At 47.5% G+C, this 20,506-nt stretch overlaps 1 protein-coding gene and 37 non-coding genes across 38 annotated transcripts in view; 9 read left to right on the plus strand and 29 right to left on the minus strand.

Moving 5' to 3' along the window:
- The window catches only part of LOC148971945 (uncharacterized), a 443,851-nt gene that overhangs the window by 247,365 nt on the left and 175,980 nt on the right, over positions 1–20,506 (plus strand). The window lies entirely within an intron of this gene.
- Positions 51–122, minus strand: trnap-cgg (transfer RNA proline (anticodon CGG)). The gene has a single exon. It is a non-coding gene; the product is annotated as a tRNA-Pro (tRNA).
- trnap-ugg (transfer RNA proline (anticodon UGG)) lies at positions 760–831 on the minus strand. The gene has a single exon. It is a non-coding gene; the product is annotated as a tRNA-Pro (tRNA).
- On the plus strand, positions 958–1,030 carry trnar-ccg (transfer RNA arginine (anticodon CCG)). Its single transcript has one exon. It is a non-coding gene; the product is annotated as a tRNA-Arg (tRNA).
- Positions 1,449–1,520, minus strand: trnap-agg (transfer RNA proline (anticodon AGG)). The gene has a single exon. It is a non-coding gene; the product is annotated as a tRNA-Pro (tRNA).
- On the minus strand, positions 1,858–1,929 carry trnap-cgg (transfer RNA proline (anticodon CGG)). The gene has a single exon. It is a non-coding gene; the product is annotated as a tRNA-Pro (tRNA).
- Positions 2,619–2,690, minus strand: trnap-ugg (transfer RNA proline (anticodon UGG)). Its single transcript has one exon. It is a non-coding gene; the product is annotated as a tRNA-Pro (tRNA).
- Positions 2,817–2,889, plus strand: trnaq-cug (transfer RNA glutamine (anticodon CUG)). Its single transcript has one exon. It is a non-coding gene; the product is annotated as a tRNA-Gln (tRNA).
- trnap-cgg (transfer RNA proline (anticodon CGG)) lies at positions 3,718–3,789 on the minus strand. Its single transcript has one exon. It is a non-coding gene; the product is annotated as a tRNA-Pro (tRNA).
- Positions 4,427–4,498, minus strand: trnar-ucg (transfer RNA arginine (anticodon UCG)). Its single transcript has one exon. It is a non-coding gene; the product is annotated as a tRNA-Arg (tRNA).
- Positions 5,526–5,597, minus strand: trnap-cgg (transfer RNA proline (anticodon CGG)). The gene has a single exon. It is a non-coding gene; the product is annotated as a tRNA-Pro (tRNA).
- On the minus strand, positions 6,269–6,340 carry trnap-ugg (transfer RNA proline (anticodon UGG)). Its single transcript has one exon. It is a non-coding gene; the product is annotated as a tRNA-Pro (tRNA).
- trnap-cgg (transfer RNA proline (anticodon CGG)) lies at positions 7,368–7,439 on the minus strand. Its single transcript has one exon. It is a non-coding gene; the product is annotated as a tRNA-Pro (tRNA).
- trnap-ugg (transfer RNA proline (anticodon UGG)) lies at positions 8,129–8,200 on the minus strand. The gene has a single exon. It is a non-coding gene; the product is annotated as a tRNA-Pro (tRNA).
- Positions 8,327–8,399, plus strand: trnar-ccg (transfer RNA arginine (anticodon CCG)). The gene has a single exon. It is a non-coding gene; the product is annotated as a tRNA-Arg (tRNA).
- trnap-agg (transfer RNA proline (anticodon AGG)) lies at positions 8,819–8,890 on the minus strand. The gene has a single exon. It is a non-coding gene; the product is annotated as a tRNA-Pro (tRNA).
- On the minus strand, positions 9,228–9,299 carry trnap-cgg (transfer RNA proline (anticodon CGG)). Its single transcript has one exon. It is a non-coding gene; the product is annotated as a tRNA-Pro (tRNA).
- On the minus strand, positions 9,988–10,059 carry trnap-ugg (transfer RNA proline (anticodon UGG)). Its single transcript has one exon. It is a non-coding gene; the product is annotated as a tRNA-Pro (tRNA).
- trnar-ccg (transfer RNA arginine (anticodon CCG)) lies at positions 10,186–10,258 on the plus strand. Its single transcript has one exon. It is a non-coding gene; the product is annotated as a tRNA-Arg (tRNA).
- On the minus strand, positions 10,677–10,748 carry trnap-agg (transfer RNA proline (anticodon AGG)). The gene has a single exon. It is a non-coding gene; the product is annotated as a tRNA-Pro (tRNA).
- On the minus strand, positions 11,086–11,157 carry trnap-cgg (transfer RNA proline (anticodon CGG)). Its single transcript has one exon. It is a non-coding gene; the product is annotated as a tRNA-Pro (tRNA).
- trnap-ugg (transfer RNA proline (anticodon UGG)) lies at positions 11,795–11,866 on the minus strand. The gene has a single exon. It is a non-coding gene; the product is annotated as a tRNA-Pro (tRNA).
- trnap-agg (transfer RNA proline (anticodon AGG)) lies at positions 12,485–12,556 on the minus strand. Its single transcript has one exon. It is a non-coding gene; the product is annotated as a tRNA-Pro (tRNA).
- On the minus strand, positions 12,894–12,965 carry trnap-cgg (transfer RNA proline (anticodon CGG)). Its single transcript has one exon. It is a non-coding gene; the product is annotated as a tRNA-Pro (tRNA).
- Positions 13,654–13,725, minus strand: trnap-ugg (transfer RNA proline (anticodon UGG)). Its single transcript has one exon. It is a non-coding gene; the product is annotated as a tRNA-Pro (tRNA).
- trnar-ccg (transfer RNA arginine (anticodon CCG)) lies at positions 13,852–13,924 on the plus strand. The gene has a single exon. It is a non-coding gene; the product is annotated as a tRNA-Arg (tRNA).
- Positions 14,358–14,429, minus strand: trnap-agg (transfer RNA proline (anticodon AGG)). The gene has a single exon. It is a non-coding gene; the product is annotated as a tRNA-Pro (tRNA).
- trnap-ugg (transfer RNA proline (anticodon UGG)) lies at positions 15,520–15,591 on the minus strand. The gene has a single exon. It is a non-coding gene; the product is annotated as a tRNA-Pro (tRNA).
- Positions 15,718–15,790, plus strand: trnar-ccg (transfer RNA arginine (anticodon CCG)). The gene has a single exon. It is a non-coding gene; the product is annotated as a tRNA-Arg (tRNA).
- On the minus strand, positions 16,224–16,295 carry trnap-agg (transfer RNA proline (anticodon AGG)). The gene has a single exon. It is a non-coding gene; the product is annotated as a tRNA-Pro (tRNA).
- Positions 16,633–16,704, minus strand: trnap-cgg (transfer RNA proline (anticodon CGG)). The gene has a single exon. It is a non-coding gene; the product is annotated as a tRNA-Pro (tRNA).
- trnap-ugg (transfer RNA proline (anticodon UGG)) lies at positions 17,385–17,456 on the minus strand. Its single transcript has one exon. It is a non-coding gene; the product is annotated as a tRNA-Pro (tRNA).
- trnar-ccg (transfer RNA arginine (anticodon CCG)) lies at positions 17,583–17,655 on the plus strand. The gene has a single exon. It is a non-coding gene; the product is annotated as a tRNA-Arg (tRNA).
- trnap-agg (transfer RNA proline (anticodon AGG)) lies at positions 18,089–18,160 on the minus strand. Its single transcript has one exon. It is a non-coding gene; the product is annotated as a tRNA-Pro (tRNA).
- trnap-ugg (transfer RNA proline (anticodon UGG)) lies at positions 19,251–19,322 on the minus strand. The gene has a single exon. It is a non-coding gene; the product is annotated as a tRNA-Pro (tRNA).
- trnar-ccg (transfer RNA arginine (anticodon CCG)) lies at positions 19,449–19,521 on the plus strand. The gene has a single exon. It is a non-coding gene; the product is annotated as a tRNA-Arg (tRNA).
- trnap-agg (transfer RNA proline (anticodon AGG)) lies at positions 19,955–20,026 on the minus strand. Its single transcript has one exon. It is a non-coding gene; the product is annotated as a tRNA-Pro (tRNA).
- On the minus strand, positions 20,364–20,435 carry trnap-cgg (transfer RNA proline (anticodon CGG)). Its single transcript has one exon. It is a non-coding gene; the product is annotated as a tRNA-Pro (tRNA).

Consider the following 20,506-nt stretch of genomic DNA (forward strand, 5'->3'; position numbering starts at 1 on the left):
CTCAGTGCTGCAACGAAATGAGCCAAATGGCTGCTTGTTCTGAAAGGGCTGGGCTCGTCCGGGATTTGATCCCGGGACCTCTCGCACCCGAAGCGAGAATCATACCCCTAGACCAACGAGCCTGATTAATGAACGTTTGGGCTACTTGCACACACTTGTACAGTCACTGAACGCTGGCCTTTAACAGAATGGGCAGGCACTAGTTTTAATACAAAACGTTTGTCGTTAGGGAGCCGTACTCCCTGGCAGGCAGCGATTGTGAGGACGTTCTGTGAAGGAAATAAACACTTGTCACCTGGCTGACTTTTGGCTAAATTTTGATTTAGGTTCAGTGCTCCAAAGGAGGGAGCCAACAGGCTGCTCCTGCGGAGACTGCTGGCCTCATCCGTGATTTGAACCCTGGACCTCTCGCACCCACAGCGAGAATCATATACCCCTAGACCAACGAGCCTGGCTGATGAAGGGAAGGGCTACTTGCATACACTTGTAAAGTCACCAAACGCCGGCCTCCAACAGAATGGGCGGGAACTGGTTTTAATAGAAAGCGTTTGTGGTTAGGAAGCCGCACTCCCTGGCAGGCAACTATTCAGAGTACGTTCTGTGTAAGGAAATATCCGCTTCTCGTCCGGCTGAATCTTGGCTCTGTAGTAGTACAGGTGAACTCAAGAAGCAGTAAGGATTTTAAAACCACGACAGTTTTGAGTTTGGCTCAGTGCTGCAAAAGGTCAGAGCCAACTGGCTGCTTGTTCCAAAGCCACTGGGCTCGTCCGGGATTCGAACCCGGGACCTCTCGCACCCAAAGCGAGAATCATACCCCTAGACCAACGAGCCTCGTCAAAAGCAAGTCTTTCGGGAGGGCGCCACAAATTCATTGAAGTTCACCTCAAAGACGGAACCCGACCTGAAAGAAACCACTTGAAGTCATTTTACAGATCAAACGCAAAGCTTGGCAGACAAGGCCCAGTGGCCTAATGGATAAGGCATCAGCCTCCGGAGCTGGAGATTGTGGGTTCAACTCCCACCTGGGTCGAATTAATGGGTTACATTTAAGATTGCCGTTCGACAAATTCAAAAGCAAGCCTTTAGCCATGATGACAGCAAGATCTGAATTAGCGTAGAACCGACAAACTTCTGATAGCTGTGTTCGGTTTTTGTGTGCGTCACTCTGTTCTGATCTGTCCTGCCCGTGCATCTGCCCTACCAGAGCAACAAGTATACCTGTGCTCAGCGTTTCTGCCAAAGAGCGGTAATTCAATTAAGAGCGATATAAAATAGTTTGTATCCCACTACGACAGCTACAGGCCTGCAAACACTTTAATTTGGCCGATGCATGTGACGTCAAGTACTATGTGGCTTGCAATAAATGGCAAGATATGAAGTGGCTGATAGAGAAAAGCAGCAACAGCAAACAGACTCAGAGAATCCTTGAACTCACACTAAAGGTGAGAGGGCTCGTCCGGGATTTGAACCCGGGACCTCTCGCACCCTAAGCGAGAATCATACCCCTAGACCAACGAGCCTGACGGATCAGGCCTCGGACTATTTTTTTCCAGAGTGGTTTACAAGTTCTAGTTCTATTATTTTTGTAATGTTTTACCCTTTTCTCTAGTTTTAGGCCTAATAACATCTGGCAAAGGCACTACCGATGAAAACTAACCTTGGGACTAATTTGGGTCCATCTGCATTCATGAATGTTGACTAATGTACACTGTCACTTTTCTAAATAAAGAAATTCTCGGCTGAGTTATAGTACAGATGAACACAAGCAGCAGCAAGGATTTCAAGACCACAACAGTTTTGAGTTCAGCTCAGTGCTGCAACGAAATGAGCCAAATGGCTGCTTGTTCTGAAAGTGCTGGGCTCGTCCGGGATTTGAACCCGGGACCTCTCGCACCCGAAGCGAGAATCATACCCCTAGACCAACGAGCCTGATTAATGAACGTTTGGGCTACTTGCACACACTTGTACAGTCACTGAACGCTGGCCTTTAACAGAATGGGCAGGCACTAGTTTTAATACAAAACGTTTGTCGTTAGGGAGCCGTACTCCCTGGCAGGCAGCGATTGTGAGGACGTTCTGTGAAGGAAATAAACACTTGTCACCTGGCTGACTTTTGGCTAAATTGGAGTACAGATGAAGACAAGCAGCCTTAAGGATTTCAAAAGCACAGAAGTTTTGATTTAGGTTCAGTGCTCCAAAGGAGGGAGCCAACAGGCTGCTCCTGCGGAGACTGCTGGCCTCATTCAGGATTTCAACCCTGGACCTCTCGCACCCACAGCGAGAATCATATACCCCTAGACCAACGAGCCTGGCTGATGAAGGGAAGGGCTACTTGCATACACTTGTAAAGTCACCAAACGCCGGCCTCCAACAGAATGGGCGGGAACTGGTTTTAATAGAAAGCGTTTGTGGTTAGGAAGCCGCACTCCCTGGCAGGCAACTATTCAGAGTACGTTCTGTGTAAGGAAATATCCGCTTCTCGTCCGGCTGAATCTTGGCTCTGTAGTAGTACAGGTGAACTCAAGAAGCGGTAAGGATTTTAAAACCACGACAGTTTTAAGGTTTGGCTCAGTGCTGCAAAAGGTCAGAGCCAACTGGCTGCTTGTTCCAAAGCCGCTGGGCTCATCCGGGATTTGAACCCGGGACCTCTCGCACCCAAAGCGAGAATCATACCCCTAGACCAACGAGCCTCGTCGAAAGCAAGTCTTTCGGGAGGGCGCCACAAATTCATTGAAGTTCACCTCAAAGACGGAACCCGACCTGAAAGAAACCACTTGAAGTCATTTTACAGATCAAACGCGAAGCTTGGAAGACAAGGCCCAGTGGCCTAATGGATAAGGCATCAGCCTCTGGAGCTGAAGATTGTGGGTTCAAGTCCCACCTGGGTCGAATTAATGGGCTACATTTAAGATTGCCGTTCGACAAATTCAAAAGCAAGCCTTTAGCCATGATGACAGCAAGATCTGAATTAGCGTAGAACCAGACAAACTTCTGATAGCTGTGTTGGGTTTTTGTGTGCGTCACTCTGTTCTGATCTGTCCTGCCCGTGCATCAGCCCTACCAGAGCAACAAGTATACCTGTGCTCAGTGTTTCTGCCAAAGAGCGGTAATTCAATTAAGAGCGATATAAAATAGTTTGTATCCCACTACGACAGCTACAGGCCTGCAAACACTTAAATTTGGCCGATGCATGTGACGTCAAGTACTATGTGGCTTGCAATAAATGGCAAGATATGAAGTGGCTGATAGAGAAAAGCAGCAACAGCAAACAGAGTCAGAGAATCCTTGAACTCACACTAAAGGTGACAGGGCTCGTCCGGGATTTGAACCCGGGACCTCTCGCACCCTAAGCGAGAATCATACCCCTAAACCAACGAGACTGACGGATCAGGCCTCGGACTATTTTTTTCCAGAGTGGTTTACAAGTTCTAGTTCTATTATTTTTGTAATGTTTTACCCTTTTCTCTAGTTTTAGGCCTAATAACATCTGGCAAAGGCACTACCGATGAAAACTAACCTTGGGACTAATTTGGGTCCATCTGCATTCATGAATGTTGACTAATGTACACTGTCACTTTTCTAAATAAAGAAATTCTCGGCTGAGTTATAGTACAGATGAACACAAGCAGCAGCAAGGATTTCAAGACCACAACAGTTTTGAGTTCAGCTCAGTGCTGCAACGAAATGAGCCAAATGGCTGCTTGTTCTGAAAGTGCTGGGCTCGTCCGGGATTTGATCCCGGGACCTCTCGCACCCGAAGCGAGAATCATACCCCTAGACCAACGAGCCTGATTAATGAACGTTTGGGCTACTTGCACACACTTGTACAGTCACTGAACGCTGGCCTTTAACAGAATGGGCAGGCACTAGTTTTAATACAAAACGTTTGTCGTTAGGGAGCCGTACTCCCTGGCAGGCAGCGATTGTGAGGACGTTCTGTGAAGGAAATAAACACTTGTCACCTGGCTGACTTTTGGCTAAATTTTGATTTAGGTTCAGTGCTCCAAAGGAGGGAGCCAACAGGCTGCTCCTGCGGAGACTGCTGGCCTCATCCGTGATTTGAACCCTGGACCTCTCGCACCCACAGCGAGAATCATATACCCCTAGACCAACGAGCCTGGCTGATGAAGGGAAGGGCTACTTGCATACACTTGTAAAGTCACCAAACGCCGGCCTCCAACAGAATGGGCGGGAACTGGTTTTAATAGAAAGCGTTTGTGGTTAGGAAGCCGCACTCCCTGGCAGGCAACTATTCAGAGTACGTTCTGTGTAAGGAAATATCCGCTTCTCGCCTGGCTGAATCTTGGCTCTGTAGTAGTACAGGTGAACTCAAGAAGCAGTAAGGATTTTAAAACCACGACAGTTTTGAGTTTGGCTCAGTGCTGCAGAAGGTCAGAGCCAAATGGCTACTTGTTCCAAAGCCGCTGGGCTCGTCCGGGATTTGAACCCGGGACCTCTCGCACCGAAAGCGAGAATCATACCCCTAGACCAACGAGCCTCGTCGAAAGCAAGTCTTTCGGGAGGGCGCCACAAATTCATTGAAGTTCACCTCAAAGACGGAACCCGACCTGAAAGAAACCACTTGAAGTCATTTTACAGATCAAAAGCGAAGCTTGGCAGACAAGGCCCAGTGGCCTAATGGATAAGGCATAAGCCTCCGGAACTGGAGATTGTGGGTTCAAGTCCCACCTGGGTCGAATTAAGGGGCTACATTTAAGATTGCCGTTCGACAAATTCAAAAGCAAGCCTTTAGCCATGATGACAGCAAGATCTGAATTAGCGTAGAACCAGACAAACTTCTGATAGCTGTGTTGGGTTTTTGTGTGCGTCACTCTGTTCTGATCTGTCCTGCCCGTGCATCAGCCCTACCAGAGCAACAAGTATACCTGTGCTCAGCGTTTCTGCCAAAGAGCGGTAATTCAATTAAGAGCGATATAAAATAGTTTGTATCCCACTACGACAGCTACAGGCCTGCAAACACTTAAATTTGGCCGATGCATGTGACGTCAAGTACTCTGTGGCTTGCAATAAATGGCAAGATATGAAGTGGCTGATAGAGAAAAGCAGCAACAGCAAACAGAGTCAGAGAATCCTTGAACTCACACTAAAGGTGACAGGGCTCGTCCGGGATTTGAACCCGGGACCTCTCGCACCCTAAGCGAGATTCATACCCCTAGACCAACGAGCCTGACGGATCAGGCCTCGGACTATTTTTTTCCAGAGTGGTTTACAAGTTCTAGTTCTATTATTTTTGTAATGTTTTACCCTTTTCTCTAGTTTTAGGCCTAATAACATCTGGCAAAGGCACTACCGATGAAAACTAACCTTGGGACTAATTTGGGTCCATCTGCATTCATGAATGTTGACTAATGTACACTGTCACTTTTCTAAATAAAGAAATTCTGGGCTGAGTTATAGTACAGATGAACACAAGCAGCAGCAAGGATTTCAAGACCACAACAGTTTTGAGTTCAGCTCAGTGCTGCAACGAAATGAGCCAAATGGCTGCTTGTTCTGAAAGTGCTGGGCTCGTCCGGGATTTGATCCCGGGACCTCTCGCACCCGAAGCGAGAATCATACCCCTAGACCAACGAGCCTGATTAATGAACGTTTGGGCTACTTGCACACACTTGTAAAGTCACTGAACGCTGGCCTTTAACAGAATGGGCAGGCACTAGTTTTAATACAAAACGTTTGTCGTTAGGGAGCCGTACTCCCTGGCAGGCAGCGATTGTGAGGACGTTCTGTGAAGGAAATAAACACTTGTCACCTGGCTGACTTTTGGCTAAATTGGAGTACAGATGAAGACAAGCAGCCTTAAGGATTTCAAAAGCACAGAAGTTTTGATTTAGGTTCAGTGCTCCAAAGGAGGGAGCCAACAGGCTGCTCCTGCGGAGACTGCTGGCCTCATCCGTGATTTGAACCCTGGACCTCTCGCACCCACAGCGAGAATCATATACCCCTAGACCAACGAGCCTGGCTGATGAAGGGAAGGGCTACTTGCATACACTTGTAAAGTCACCAAACGCCGGCCTCCAACAGAATGGGCGGGAACTGGTTTTAATAGAAAGCCGCACTCCCTGGCAGGCAACTATTCAGAGTACGTTCTGTGTAAGGAAATATCCGCTTCTCGTCCGGCTGAATCTTGGCTCTGTAGTAGTACAGGTGAACTCAAGAAGCAGTAAGGATTTTAAAACCACGACAGTTTTGAGTTTGGCTCAGTGCTGCAGAAGGTCAGAGCCAACTGGCTGCTTGTTCCAAAGCCGCTGGGCTCGTCCGGGATTTGAACCCGGGACCTCTCGCACCCAAAGCGAGAATCATACCCCTAGACCAACGAGCCTCGTCGAAAGCAAGTCTTTCGGGAGGGCGCCACAAATTCATTGAAGTTCACCTCAAAGACGGAACCCGACCTGAAAGAAACCACTTGAAGTCATTTTACAGATCAAAAGCGAAGCTTGGCAGACAAGGCCCAGTGGCCTAATGGATAAGGCATAAGCCTCCGGAACTGGAGATTGTGGGTTCAAGTCCCACCTGGGTCGAATTAAGGGGCTACATTTAAGATTGCCGTTCGACAAATTCAAAAGCAAGCCTTTAGCCATGATGACAGCAAGATCTGAATTAGCGTAGAACCAGACAAACTTCTGATAGCTGTGTTGGGTTTTTGTGTGCGTCACTCTGTTCTGATCTGTCCTGCCCGTGCATCAGCCCTACCAGAGCAACAAGTATACCTGTGCTCAGCGTTTCTGCCAAAGAGCGGTAATTCAATTAAGAGCGATATAAAATAGTTTGTATCCCACTACGACAGCTACAGGCCTGCAAACACTTAAATTTGGCCGATGCATGTGACGTCAAGTACTCTGTGGCTTGCAATAAATGGCAAGATATGAAGTGGCTGATAGAGAAAAGCAGCAACAGCAAACAGAGTCAGAGAATCCTTGAACTCACACTAAAGGTGACAGGGCTCGTCCGGGATTTGAACCCGGGACCTCTCGCACCCTAAGCGAGATTCATACCCCTAGACCAACGAGCCTGACGGATCAGGTCTCGGACTATTTTTTTCCAGAGTGGTTTACAAGTTCTAGTTCTATTATTTTTGTAATGTTTTACCCTTTTCTCTAGTTTTAGGCCTAATAACATCTGGCAAAGGCACTACCGATGAAAACTAACCTTGGGACTAATTTGGGTCCATCTGCATTCATGAATGTTGACTAATGTACACTGTCACTTTTCTAAATAAAGAAATTCTGGGCTGAGTTATAGTACAGATGAACACAAGCAGCAGCAAGGATTTCAAGACCACAACAGTTTTGAGTTCAGCTCAGTGCTGCAACGAAATGAGCCAAATGGCTGCTTGTTCTGAAACTGCTGGGCTCGTCCGGGATTTGAACCCGGGACCTCTCGCACCCGAAGCGAGAATCATACCCCTAGACCAACGAGCCTGATTAATGAACGTTTGGGCTACTTGCACACACTTGTACAGTCACTGAACGCTGGCCTTTAACAGAATGGGCAGGCACTAGTTTTAATACAAAACGTTTGTCGTTAGGGAGCCGTACTCCCTGGCAGGCAGCGATTGTGAGGACGTTCTGTGAAGGAAATAAACACTTGTCACCTGGCTGACTTTTGGCTAAATTGGAGTACAGATGAAGACAAGCAGCCTTAAGGATTTCAAAAGCACAGAAGTTTTGATTTAGGTTCAGTGCTCCAAAGGAGGGAGCCAACAGGCAGCTCCTGCGGAGACTGCTGGCCTCATCCGTGATTTGAACCCTGGACCTCTCGCACCCACAGCGAGAATCATATACCCCTAGACCAACGAGCCTGGCTGATGAAGGGAAGGGCTACTTGCATACACTTGTAAAGTCACCAAACGCCGGCCTCCAACAGAATGGGCGGGAACTGGTTTTAATAGAAAGCGTTTGTGGTTAGGAAGCCGCACTCCCTGGCAGGCAACTATTCAGAGTACGTTCTGTGTAAGGAAATATCCGCTTCTCGTCCGGCTGAATCTTGGCTCTGTAGTAGTACAGGTGAACTCAAGAAGCAGTAAGGATTTTAAAACCACGACAGTTTTAAGGTTTGGCTCAGTGCTGCAAAAGGTCAGAGCCAACTGGCTGCTTGTTCCAAAGCCGCTGGGCTCGTCCGGGATTTGAACCCGGGACCTCTCGCACCCAAAGCGAGAATCATACCCCTAGACCAACGAGCCTCGTCGAAAGCAAGTCTTTCGGGAGGGCGCCACAAATTCATTGAAGTTCACCTCAAAGACGGAACCCGACCTGAAAGAAACCACTTGAAGTCATTTTACAGATCAAACGCAAAGCTTGGCAGACAAGGCCCAGTGGCCTAATGGATAAGGCATCAGCCTCCGGAGCTGGAGATTGTGGGTTCAAGTCCCACCTGGGTCAAATTAATGGGCTACATTTAAGATTGCCGTTCGACAAATTCAAAAGCAAGCCTTTAGCCATGATGACAGCAAAATCTGAATTAGCGAAGAACCAGACAAACTTCTGATAGCTGTGTTGGGTTTTTGTGTGCGTCACTCTGTTCTGATCTGTCCTGCCCGTGCATCAGCCCTACCAGAGCAACAAGTATACCTGTGCTCAGCGTTTCTGCCAAAGAGCGGTAATTCAATTAAGAGCGATATAAAATAGTTCGTATCCCACTACGACAGCTACAGGCCTGCAAACACTTTAATTTGGCCGATGCATGTGACGTCAAGTACTATGTGGCTTGCAATAAATGGCAAGATATGAAGTGGCTGATAGAGAAAAGCAGCAACAGCAAACAGACTCAGAGAATCCTTGAACTCACACTAAAGGTGAGAGGGCTCGTCCGGGATTTGAACCCGGGACCTCTCGCACCCTAAGCGAGAATCATACCCCTAGACCAACGAGCCTGACGGATCAGGCCTCGGACTATTTTTTTCCAGAGTGGTTTACAAGTTCTAGTTCTATTATTTTTGTAATATTTTACCCTTTTCTCTAGTTTTAGGCCTAATAACATCTGGAAAAGGCACTACCGATGAAAACTAACCTTGGGACTAATTTGGGTCCATCTGCATTCATGAATGTTGACTAATGTACACTGTCACTTTTCTAAATAAAGAAATTCTGGGCTGAGTTATAGTACAGATGAACACAAGCAGCAGCAAGGATTTCAAGACCACAACAGTTTTGAGTTCAGCTCAGTGCTGCAACGAAATGAGCCAAATGGCTGCTTGTTCTGAAACTGCTGGGCTCGTCCGGGATTTGAACCCGGGACCTCTCGCACCCGAAGCGAGAATCATACCCCTAGACCAACGAGCCTGATTAATGAACGTTTGGGCTACTTGCACACACTTGTACAGTCACTGAACGCTGGCCTTTAACAGAATGGGCAGGCACTAGTTTTAATACAAAACGTTTGTCGTTAGGGAGCCGTACTCCCTGGCAGGCAGCGATTGTGAAGACGTTCTGTGAAGGAAATAAACACTTGTCACCTGGCTGACTTTTGGCTAAATTGGAGTACAGATGAAGACAAGCAGCCTTAAGGATTTCAAAAGCACAGAAGTTTTGATTTAGGTTCAGTGCTCCAAAGGAGGGAGCCAACAGGCTGCTCCTGCGGAGACTGCTGGCCTCATCCGTGATTTGAACCCTGGACCTCTCGCACCCACAGCGAGAATCATATACCCCTAGACCAACGAGCCTGGCTGATGAAGGGAAGGGCTACTTGCATACACTTGTAAAGTCACCAAACGCCGGCCTCCAACAGAATGGGCGGGAACTGGTTTTAATAGAAAGCGTTTGTGGTTAGGAAGCCGCACTCCCTGGCAGGCAACTATTCAGAGTACGTTCTGTGTAAGGAAATATCCGCTTCTCGTCCGGCTGAATCTTGGCTCTGTAGTAGTACAGGTGAACTCAAGAAGCAGTAAGGATTTTAAAACCACGACAGTTTTGAGTTTGGCTCAGTGCTGCAAAAGGTCAGAGCCAACTGGCTGCTTGTTCCAAAGCCACTGGGCTCGTCCGGGATTCGAACCCGGGACCTCTCGCACCCAAAGCGAGAATCATACCCCTAGACCAACGAGCCTCGTCAAAAGCAAGTCTTTCGGGAGGGCGCCACAAATTCATTGAAGTTCACCTCAAAGACGGAACCCGACCTGAAAGAAACCACTTGAAGTCATTTTACAGATCAAACGCAAAGCTTGGCAGACAAGGCCCAGTGGCCTAATGGATAAGGCATCAGCCTCCGGAGCTGGAGATTGTGGGTTCAACTCCCACCTGGGTCGAATTAATGGGTTACATTTAAGATTGCCGTTCGACAAATTCAAAAGCAAGCCTTTAGCCATGATGACAGCAAGATCTGAATTAGCGTAGAACCGACAAACTTCTGATAGCTGTGTTGGGTTTTTGTGTGCGTCACTCTGTTCTGATCTGTCCTGCCCGTGCATCTGCCCTACCAGAGCAACAAGTATACCTGTGCTCAGCGTTTCTGCCAAAGAGCGGTAATTCAATTAAGAGCGATATAAAATAGTTTGTATCCCACTACGACAGCTACAGGCCTGCAAACACTTTAATTTGGCCGATGCATGTGACGTCAAGTACTATGTGGCTTGCAACAAATGGCAAGATATGAAGTGGCTGATAGAGAAAAGCAGCAACAGCAAACAGACTCAGAGAATCCTTGAACTCACACTAAAGGTGAGAGGGCTCGTCCGGGATTTGAACCCGGGACCTCTCGCACCCTAAGCGAGAATCATACCCCTAGACCAACGAGCCTGACGGATCAGGCCTCGGACTATTTTTTTCCAGAGTGGTTTACAAGTTCTAGTTCTATTATTTTTGTAATGTTTTACCCTTTTCTCTAGTTTTAGGCCTAATAACATCTGGCAAAGGCACTACCGATGAAAACTAACCTTGGGACTAATTTGGGTCCATCTGCATTCATGAATGTTGACTAATGTACACTGTCACTTTTCTAAATAAAGAAATTCTCGGCTGAGTTATAGTACAGATGAACACAAGCAGCAGCAAGGATTTCAAGACCACAACAGTTTTGAGTTCAGCTCAGTGCTGCAACAAAATGAGCCAAATGCCTGCTTGTTCTGAAAGTGCTGGGCTCGTCCGGGATTTGAACCCGGGACCTCTCGCACCCGAAGCGAGAATCATACCCCTAGACCAACGAGCCTGATTAATGAACGTTTGGGCTACTTGCACACACTTGTACAGTCACTGAACGCTGGCCTTTAACAGAATGGGCAGGCACTAGTTTTAATACAAAACGTTTGTCGTTAGGGAGCCGTACTCCCTGGCAGGCAGCGATTGTGAGGACGTTCTGTGAAGGAAATAAACACTTGTCACCTGGCTGACTTTTGGCTAAATTTTGATTTAGGTTCAGTGCTCCAAAGGAGGGAGCCAACAGGCTGCTCCTGCGGAGACTGCTGGCCTCATCCGTGATTTGAACCCTGGACCTCTCGCACCCACAGCGAGAATCATATACCCCTAGACCAACGAGCCTGGCTGATGAAGGGAAGGGCTACTTGCATACACTTGTAAAGTCACCAAACGCCGGCCTCCAACAGAATGGGCGGGAACTGGTTTTAATAGAAAGCGTTTGTGGTTAGGAAGCCGCACTCCCTGGCAGGCAACTATTCAGAGTACGTTCTGTGTAAGGAAATATCCGCTTCTCGTCCGGCTGAATCTTGGCTCTGTAGTAGTACAGGTGAACTCAAGAAGCAGTAAGGATTTTAAAACCACGACAGTTTTGAGTTTGGCTCAGTGCTGCAGAAGGTCAGAGCCAACTGGCTACTTGTTCCAAAGCCGCTGGGCTCGTCCGGGATTTGAACCCGGGACCTCTCGCACCCAAAGCGAGAATCATACCCCTAGACCAACGAGCCTCGTCGAAAGCAAGTCTTTCGGGAGGGCGCCACAAATTCATTGAAGTTCACCTCAAAGACGGAACCCGACCTGAAAGAAACCACTTGAAGTCATTTTACAGATCAAAAGCGAAGCTTGGCAGACAAGGCCCAGTGGCCTAATGGATAAGGCATAAGCCTCCGGAACTGGAGATTGTGGGTTCAAGTCCCACCTGGGTCGAATTAAGGGGCTACATTTAAGATTGCCGTTCGACAAATTCAAAAGCAAGCCTTTAGCCATGATGACAGCAAGATCTGAATTAGCGTAGAACCAGACAAACTTCTGATAGCTGTGTTGGGTTTTTGTGTGCGTCACTCTGTTCTGATCTGTCCTGCCCGTGCATCAGCCCTACCAGAGCAACAAGTATACCTGTGCTCAGCGTTTCTGCCAAAGAGCGGTAATTCAATTAAGAGCGATATAAAATAGTTTGTATCCCACTACGACAGCTACAGGCCTGCAAACACTTAAATTTGGCCGATGCATGTGACGTCAAGTACTATGTGGCTTGCAATAAATGGCAAGATATGAAGTGGCTGATAGAGAAAAGCAGCAACAGCAAACAGAGTCAGAGAATCCTTGAACTCACACTAAACGTGACAGGGCTCGTCCGGGATTTGAACCCGGGACCTCTCGCACCCTAAGCGAGAATCATACCCCTAGACCAACGAGCCTGACGGATCAGGCCTCGGACTATTTTTTTCCAGAGTGGTTTACAAGTTCTAGTTCTATTATTTTTGTAATGTTTTACCCTTTTCTCTAGTTTTAGGCCTAATAACATCTGGCAAAGGCACTACCGATGAAAACTAACCTTGGGACTAATTTGGGTCCATCTGCATTCATGAATGTTGACTAATGTACACTGTCACTTTTCTAAATAAAGAAATTCTGGGCTGAGTTATAGTACAGATGAACACAAGCAGCAGCAAGGATTTCAAGACCACAACAGTTTTGAGTTCAGCTCAGTGCTGCAACGAAATGAGCCAAATGGCTGCTTGTTCTGAAAGTGCTGGGCTCGTCCGGGATTTGATCCCGGGACCTCTCGCACCCGAAGCGAGAATCATACCCCTAGACCAACGAGCCTGATTAATGAACGTTTGGGCTACTTGCACACACTTGTAAAGTCACTGAACGCTGGCCTTTAACAGAATGGGCAGGCACTAGTTTTAATACAAAACGTTTGTCGTTAGGGAGCCGTACTCCCTGGCAGGCAGCGATTGTGAGGACGTTCTGTGAAGGAAATAAACACTTGTCACCTGGCTGACTTTTGGCTAAATTGGAGTACAGATGAAGACAAGCAGCCTTAAGGATTTCAAAAGCACAGAAGTTTTGATTTAGGTTCAGTGCTCCAAAGGAGGGAGCCAACAGGCTGCTCCTGCGGAGACTGCTGGCCTCATCCGTGATTTGAACCCTGGACCTCTCGCACCCACAGCAAGAATCATATACCCCTAGACCAACGAGCCTGGCTGATGAAGGGAAGGGCTACTTGCATACACTTGTAAAGTCACCAAACGCCGGCCTCCAACAGAATGGGCGGGAACTGGTTTTAATAGAAAGCGTTTGTGGTTAGGAAGCCGCACTCCCTGGCAGGCAACTATTCAGAGTACGTTCTGTGTAAGGAAATATCCGCTTCTCGTCCGGCTGAATCTTGGCTCTGTAGTAGTACAGGTGAACTCAAGAAGCAGTAAGGATTTTAAAACCACGACAGTTTTGAGTTTGGCTCAGTGCTGCAAAAGGTCAGAGCCAACTAGCTGCTTGTTCCAAAGCCGCTGGGCTCGTCCGGGATTTGAACCCGGGACCTCTCGCACCCAAAGCGAGAATCATACCCCTAGACCAACGAGCCTCGCCGAAAGCAAGTCTTTCGGGAGGGCGCCACAAATTCATTGAAGTTCACCTCAAAGACGGAACCCGACCTGAAAGAAACCACTTGAAGTCATTTTACAGATCAAACGCGAAGCTTGGCAGACAAGGCCCAGTGGCCTAATGGATAAGGCATCAGCCTCCGGAGCTGGAGATTGTGGGTTCAAGTCCCACCTGGGTCGAATTAATGGGCTACATTTAAGATTGCCGTTCGACAAATTCAAGGATGGTTTGTTAAAAGCAAGCCTATAGCCATGATGACAGCAAGATCTGAATTAGCGTAGAACCAGACAAACTTCTGATAGCTGTGTTGGGTTTTTGTGTGCGTCACTCTGTTCTGATCTGTCCTGCCCGTGCATCTGCCCTACCAGAGCAACAAGTATACCTGTGCTCAGCGTTTCTGCCAAAGAGCGGTAATTCAATTAAGAGCGATATAAAATAGTTTGTATCCCACTACGACAGCTACAGGCCTGCAAACACTTTAATTTGGCCGATGCATGTGACGTCAAGTACTATGTGGCTTGCAATAAATGGCAAGATATGAAGTGGCTGATAGAGAAAAGCAGCAACAGCAAACAGACTCAGAGAATCCTTGAACTCACACTAAAGGTGAGAGGGCTCGTCCGGGATTTGAACCCGGGACCTCTCGCACCCTAAGCGAGAATCATACCCCTAGACCAACGAGCCTGACGGATCAGGCCTCGGACTATTTTTTTCCAGAGTGGTTTACAAGTTCTAGTTCTATTATTTTTGATATATTTTACCCTTTTCTCTAGTTTTAGGCCTAATAACATCTGGAAAAGGCACTACCGATGAAAACTAACCTTGGGACTAATTTGGGTCCATCTGCATTCATAAATGTTGACTAATGTACACTGTCACTTTTCTAAATAAAGAAATTCTGGGCTGAGTTATAGTACAGATGAACACAAGCAGCAGCAAGGATTTCAAGACCACAACAGTTTTGAGTTCAGCTCAGTGCTGCAACGAAATGAGCCAAATGGCTGCTTGTTCTGAAACTGCTGGGCTCGTCCGGGATTTGAACCCGCGACGTCTCGCACCCGAAGCGAGAAACATACCCCTAGACCAACGAGCCTGATTAATGAACGTTTGGGCTACTTGCACACACTTGTACAGTCACTGAACGCTGGCCTTTAACAGAATGGGCAGGCACTAGTTTTAATACAAAACGTTTGTCGTTAGGGAGCCGTACTCCCTGGCAGGCAGCGATTGTGAGGACGTTCTGTGAAGGAAATAAACACTTGTCACCTGGCTGACTTTTGGCTAAATTGGAGTACAGATGAAGACAAGCAGCCTTAAGGATTTCAAAAGCACAGAAGTTTTGATTTAGGTTCAGTGCTCCAAAGGAGGGAGCCAAAAGGCTGCTCCTGCGGAGACTGCTGGCCTCATCCGTGATTTGAACCCTGGACCTCTCGCACCCACAGCGAGAATCATATACCCCTAGACCAACGAGCCTGGCTGATGAAGGGAAGGGCTACTTGCATACACTTGTAAAGTGCCGGCCTCCAACAGAATGGGCGGGAACTGGTTTTAATAGAAAGCGTTTGTGGTTAGGAAGCCGCACTCCCTGGCAGGCAACTATTCAGAGTACGTTCTGTGTAAGGAAATATCCGCTTCTCGTCCGGCTGAATCTTGGCTCTGTAGTAGTACAGGTGAACTCAAGAAGCAGTAAGGATTTTAAAACCACGACAGTTTTGAGTTTGGCTCAGTGCTGCAAAAGGTCAGAGCCAACTAGCTGCTTGTTCCAAAGCCGCTGGGGCTCGTCCGGGATTTGAACCCGGGACCTCTCGCACCCAAAGCGAGAATCATACCCCTAGACCAACGAGCCTCGCCGAAAGCAAGTCTTTCGGGAGGGCGCCACAAATTCATTGAAGTTCACCTCAAAGACGGAACCCGACCTGAAAGAAACCACTTGAAGTCATTTTACAGATCAAACGCGAAGCTTGGCAGACAAGGCCCAGTGGCCTAATGGATAAGGCATCAGCCTCCGGAGCTGGAGATTGTGGGTTCAAGTCCCACCTGGGTCGAATTAATGGGCTACATTTAAGATTGCCGTTCGACAAATTCAAGGATGGTTTGTTAAAAGCAAGCCTATAGCCATGATGACAGCAAGATCTGAATTAGCGTAGAACCAGACAAACTTCTGATAGCTGTGTTGGGTTTTTGTGTGCGTCACTCTGTTCTGATCTGTCCTGCCCGTGCATCTGCCCTACCAGAGCAACAAGTATACCTGTGCTCAGCGTTTCTGCCAAAGAGCGGTAATTCAATTAAGAGCGATATAAAATAGTTTGTATCCCACTACGACAGCTACAGGCCTGCAAACACTTTAATTTGGCCGATGCATGTGACGTCAAGTACTATGTGGCTTGCAATAAATGGCAAGATATGAAGTGGCTGATAGAGAAAAGCAGCAACAGCAAACAGACTCAGAGAATCCTTGAACTCACACTAAAGGTGAGAGGGCTCGTCCGGGATTTGAACCCGGGACCTCTCGCACCCTAAGCGAGAATCATACCCCTAGACCAACGAGCCTGACGGATCAGGCCTCGGACTATTTTTTTCCAGAGTGGTTTACAAGTTCTAGTTCTATTATTTTTGATATATTTTACCCTTTTCTCTAGTTTTAGGCCTAATAACATCTGGAAAAGGCACTACCGATGAAAACTAACCTTGGGACTAATTTGGGTCCATCTGCATTCATGAATGTTGACTAATGTACACTGTCACTTTTCTAAATAAAGAAATTCTGGGCTGAGTTATAGTACAGACGAACACAAGCAGCAGCAAGGATTTCAAGACCACAACAGTTTTGAGTTCAGCTCAGTGCTGCAACGAAATGAGCCAAATAGCTGCTTGTTCTGAAACTGCTGGGCTCGTCCGGGATTTGAACCCGGGACGTCTCGCACCCGAAGCGAGAAACATACCCCTAGACCAACGAGCCTGATTAATGAACGTTTGGGCTACTTGCACACACTTGTACAGTCACTGAACGCTGGCCTTTAACAGAATGGGCAGGCACTAGTTTTAATACAAAACGTTTGTCGTTAGGGAGCCGTACTCCCTGGCAGGCAGCGATTGTGAGGACGTTCTGTGAAGGAAATAAACACTTGTCACCTGGCTGACTTTTGGCTAAATTGGAGTACAGATGAAGACAAGCAGCCTTAAGGATTTCAAAAGCACAGAAGTTTTGATTTAGGTTCAGTGCTCCAAAGGAGGGAGCCAAAAGGCTGCTCCTGCGGAGACTGCTGGCCTCATCCGTGATTTGAACCCTGGACCTCTCGCACCCACAGCGAGAATCATATACCCCTAGACCAACGAGCCTGGCTGATGAAGGGAAGGGCTACTTGCATACACTTGTAAAGTGCCGGCCTCCAACAGAATGGGCGGGAACTGGTTTTAATAGAAAGCGTTTGTGGTTAGGAAGCCGCACTCCCTGGCAGGCAACTATTCAGAGTACGTTCTGTGTAAGGAAATATCCGCTTCTCGTCCGGCTGAATCTTGGCTCTGTAGTAGTACAGGTGAACTCAAGAAGCAGTAAGGATTTTAAAACCACGACAGTTTTGAGTTTGGCTCAGTGCTGCAAAAGGTCAGAGCCAACTAGCTGCTTGTTCCAAAGCCGCTGGGCTCGTCCGGGATTTGAACCCGGGACCTCTCGCACCCAAAGCGAGAATCATACCCCTAGACCAACGAGCCTCGCCGAAAGCAAGTCTTTCGGGAGGGCGCCACAAATTCATTGAAGTTCACCTCAAAGACGGAACCCGACCTGAAAGAAACCACTTGAAGTCATTTTACAGATCAAACGCGAAGCTTGGCAGACAAGGCCCAGTGGCCTAATGGATAAGGCATCAGCCTCCGGAGCTGGAGATTGTGGGTTCAAGTCCCACCTGGGTCGAATTAATGGGCTACATTTAAGATTGCCGTTCGACAAATTCAAGGATGGTTTGTTAAAAGCAAGCCTATAGCCATGATGACAGCAAGATCTGAATTAGCGTAGAACCAGACAAACTTCTGATAGCTGTGTTGGGTTTTTGTGTGCGTCACTCTGTTCTGATCTGTCCTGCCCGTGCATCTGCCCTACCAGAGCAACAAGTATACCTGTGCTCAGCGTTTCTGCCAAAGAGCGGTAATTCAATTAAGAGCGATATAAAATAGTTTGTATCCCACTACGACAGCTACAGGCCTGCAAACACTTTAATTTGGCCGATGCATGTGACGTCAAGTACTATGTGGCTTGCAATAAATGGCAAGATATGAAGTGGCTGATAGAGAAAAGCAGCAACAGCAAACAGACTCAGAGAATCCTTGAACTCACACTAAAGGTGAGAGGGCTCGTCCGGGATTTGAACCCGGGACCTCTCGCACCCTAAGCGAGAATCATACCCCTAGACCAACGAGCCTGACGGATCAGGCCTCGGACTATTTTTTTCCAGAGTGGTTTACAAGTTCTAGTTCTATTATTTTTGATATATTTTACCCTTTTCTCTAGTTTTAGGCCTAATAACATCTGGAAAAGGCACTACCGATGAAAACTAACCTTGGGACTAATTTGGGTCCATCTGCATTCATAAATGTTGACTAATGTACACTGTCACTTTTCTAAATAAAGAAATTCTGGGCTGAGTTATAGTACAGATGAACACAAGCAGCAGCAAGGATTTCAAGACCACAACAGTTTTGAGTTCAGCTCAGTGCTGCAACGAAATGAGCCAAATGGCTGCTTGTTCTGAAACTGCTGGGCTCGTCCGGGATTTGAACCCGCGACGTCTCGCACCCGAAGCGAGAAACATACCCCTAGACCAACGAGCCTGATTAATGAACGTTTGGGCTACTTGCACACACTTGTACAGTCACTGAACGCTGGCCTTTAACAGAATGGGCAGGCACTAGTTTTAATACAAAACGTTTGTCGTTAGGGAGCCGTACTCCCTGGCAGGCAGCGATTGTGAGGACGTTCTGTGAAGGAAATAAACACTTGTCACCTGGCTGACTTTTGGCTAAATTGGAGTACAGATGAAGACAAGCAGCCTTAAGGATTTCAAAAGCACAGAAGTTTTGATTTAGGTTCAGTGCTCCAAAGGAGGGAGCCAAAAGGCTGCTCCTGCGGAGACTGCTGGCCTCATCCGTGATTTGAACCCTGGACCTCTCGCACCCACAGCGAGAATCATATACCCCTAGACCAACGAGCCTGGCTGATGAAGGGAAGGGCTACTTGCATACACTTGTAAAGTGCCGGCCTCCAACAGAATGGGCGGGAACTGGTTTTAATAGAAAGCGTTTGTGGTTAGGAAGCCGCACTCCCTGGCAGGCAACTATTCAGAGTACGTTCTGTGTAAGGAAATATCCGCTTCTCGTCCGGCTGAATCTTGGCTCTGTAGTAGTACAGGTGAACTCAAGAAGCAGTAAGGATTTTAAAACCACGACAGTTTTGAGTTTGGCTCAGTGCTGCAAAAGGTCAGAGCCAACTAGCTGCTTGTTCCAAAGCCGCTGGGGCTCGTCCGGGATTTGAACCCGGGACCTCTCGCACCCAAAGCGAGAAGCATACCCCTAGACCAACGAGCCTCGCCGAAAGCAAGTCTTTCGGGAGGGCGCCACAAATTCATTGAAGTTCACCTCAAAGACGGAACCCGACCTGAAAGAAACCACTTGAAGTCATTTTACAGATCAAACGCGAAGCTTGGCAGACAAGGCCCAGTGGCCTAATGGATAAGGCATCAGCCTCCGGAGCTGGAGATTGTGGGTTCAAGTCCCACCTGGGTCGAATTAATGGGCTACATTTAAGATTGCCGTTCGACAAATTCAAGGATGGTTTGTTAAAAGCAAGCCTATAGCCATGATGACAGCAAGATCTGAATTAGCGTAGAACCAGACAAACTTCTGATAGCTGTGTTGGGTTTTTGTGTGCGTCACTCTGTTCTGATCTGTCCTGCCCGTGCATCTGCCCTACCAGAGCAACAAGTATACCTGTGCTCAGCGTTTCTGCCAAAGAGCGGTAATTCAATTAAGAGCGATATAAAATAGTTTGTATCCCACTACGACAGCTACAGGCCTGCAAACACTTTAATTTGGCCGATGCATGTGACGTCAAGTACTATGTGGCTTGCAATAAATGGCAAGATATGAAGTGGCTGATAGAGAAAAGCAGCAACAGCAAACAGACTCAGAGAATCCTTGAACTCACACTAAAGGTGAGAGGGCTCGTCCGGGATTTGAACCCGGGACCTCTCGCACCCTAAGCGAGAATCATACCCCTAGACCAACGAGCCTGACGGATCAGGCCTCGGACTATTTTTTTCCAGAGTGGTTTACAAGTTCTAGTTCTATTATTTTTGATATATTTTACCCTTTTCTCTAGTTTTAGGCCTAATAACATCTGGAAAAGGCACTACCGATGAAAACTAACCTTGGGACTAATTTGGGTCCATCTGCATTCATGAATGTTGACTAATGTACACTGTCACTTTTCTAAATAAAGAAATTCTGGGCTGAGTTATAGTACAGACGAACACAAGCAGCAGCAAGGATTTCAAGACCACAACAGTTTTGAGTTCAGCTCAGTGCTGCAACGAAATGAGCCAAATAGCTGCTTGTTCTGAAACTGCTGGGCTCGTCCGGGATTTGAACCCGGGACGTCTCGCACCCGAAGCGAGAAACATACCCCTAGACCAACGAGCCTGATTAATGAACGTTTGGGCTACTTGCACACACTTGTACAGTCACTGAACGCTGGCCTTTAACAGAATGGG

This window comes from Pimephales promelas, chromosome 16 (assembly GCF_988280905.1).
Source record: "Pimephales promelas chromosome 16, fPimPro1.hap1.1, whole genome shotgun sequence".
In the NCBI taxonomy this organism is placed as follows: domain Eukaryota; kingdom Metazoa; phylum Chordata; class Actinopteri; order Cypriniformes; family Leuciscidae; genus Pimephales; species Pimephales promelas.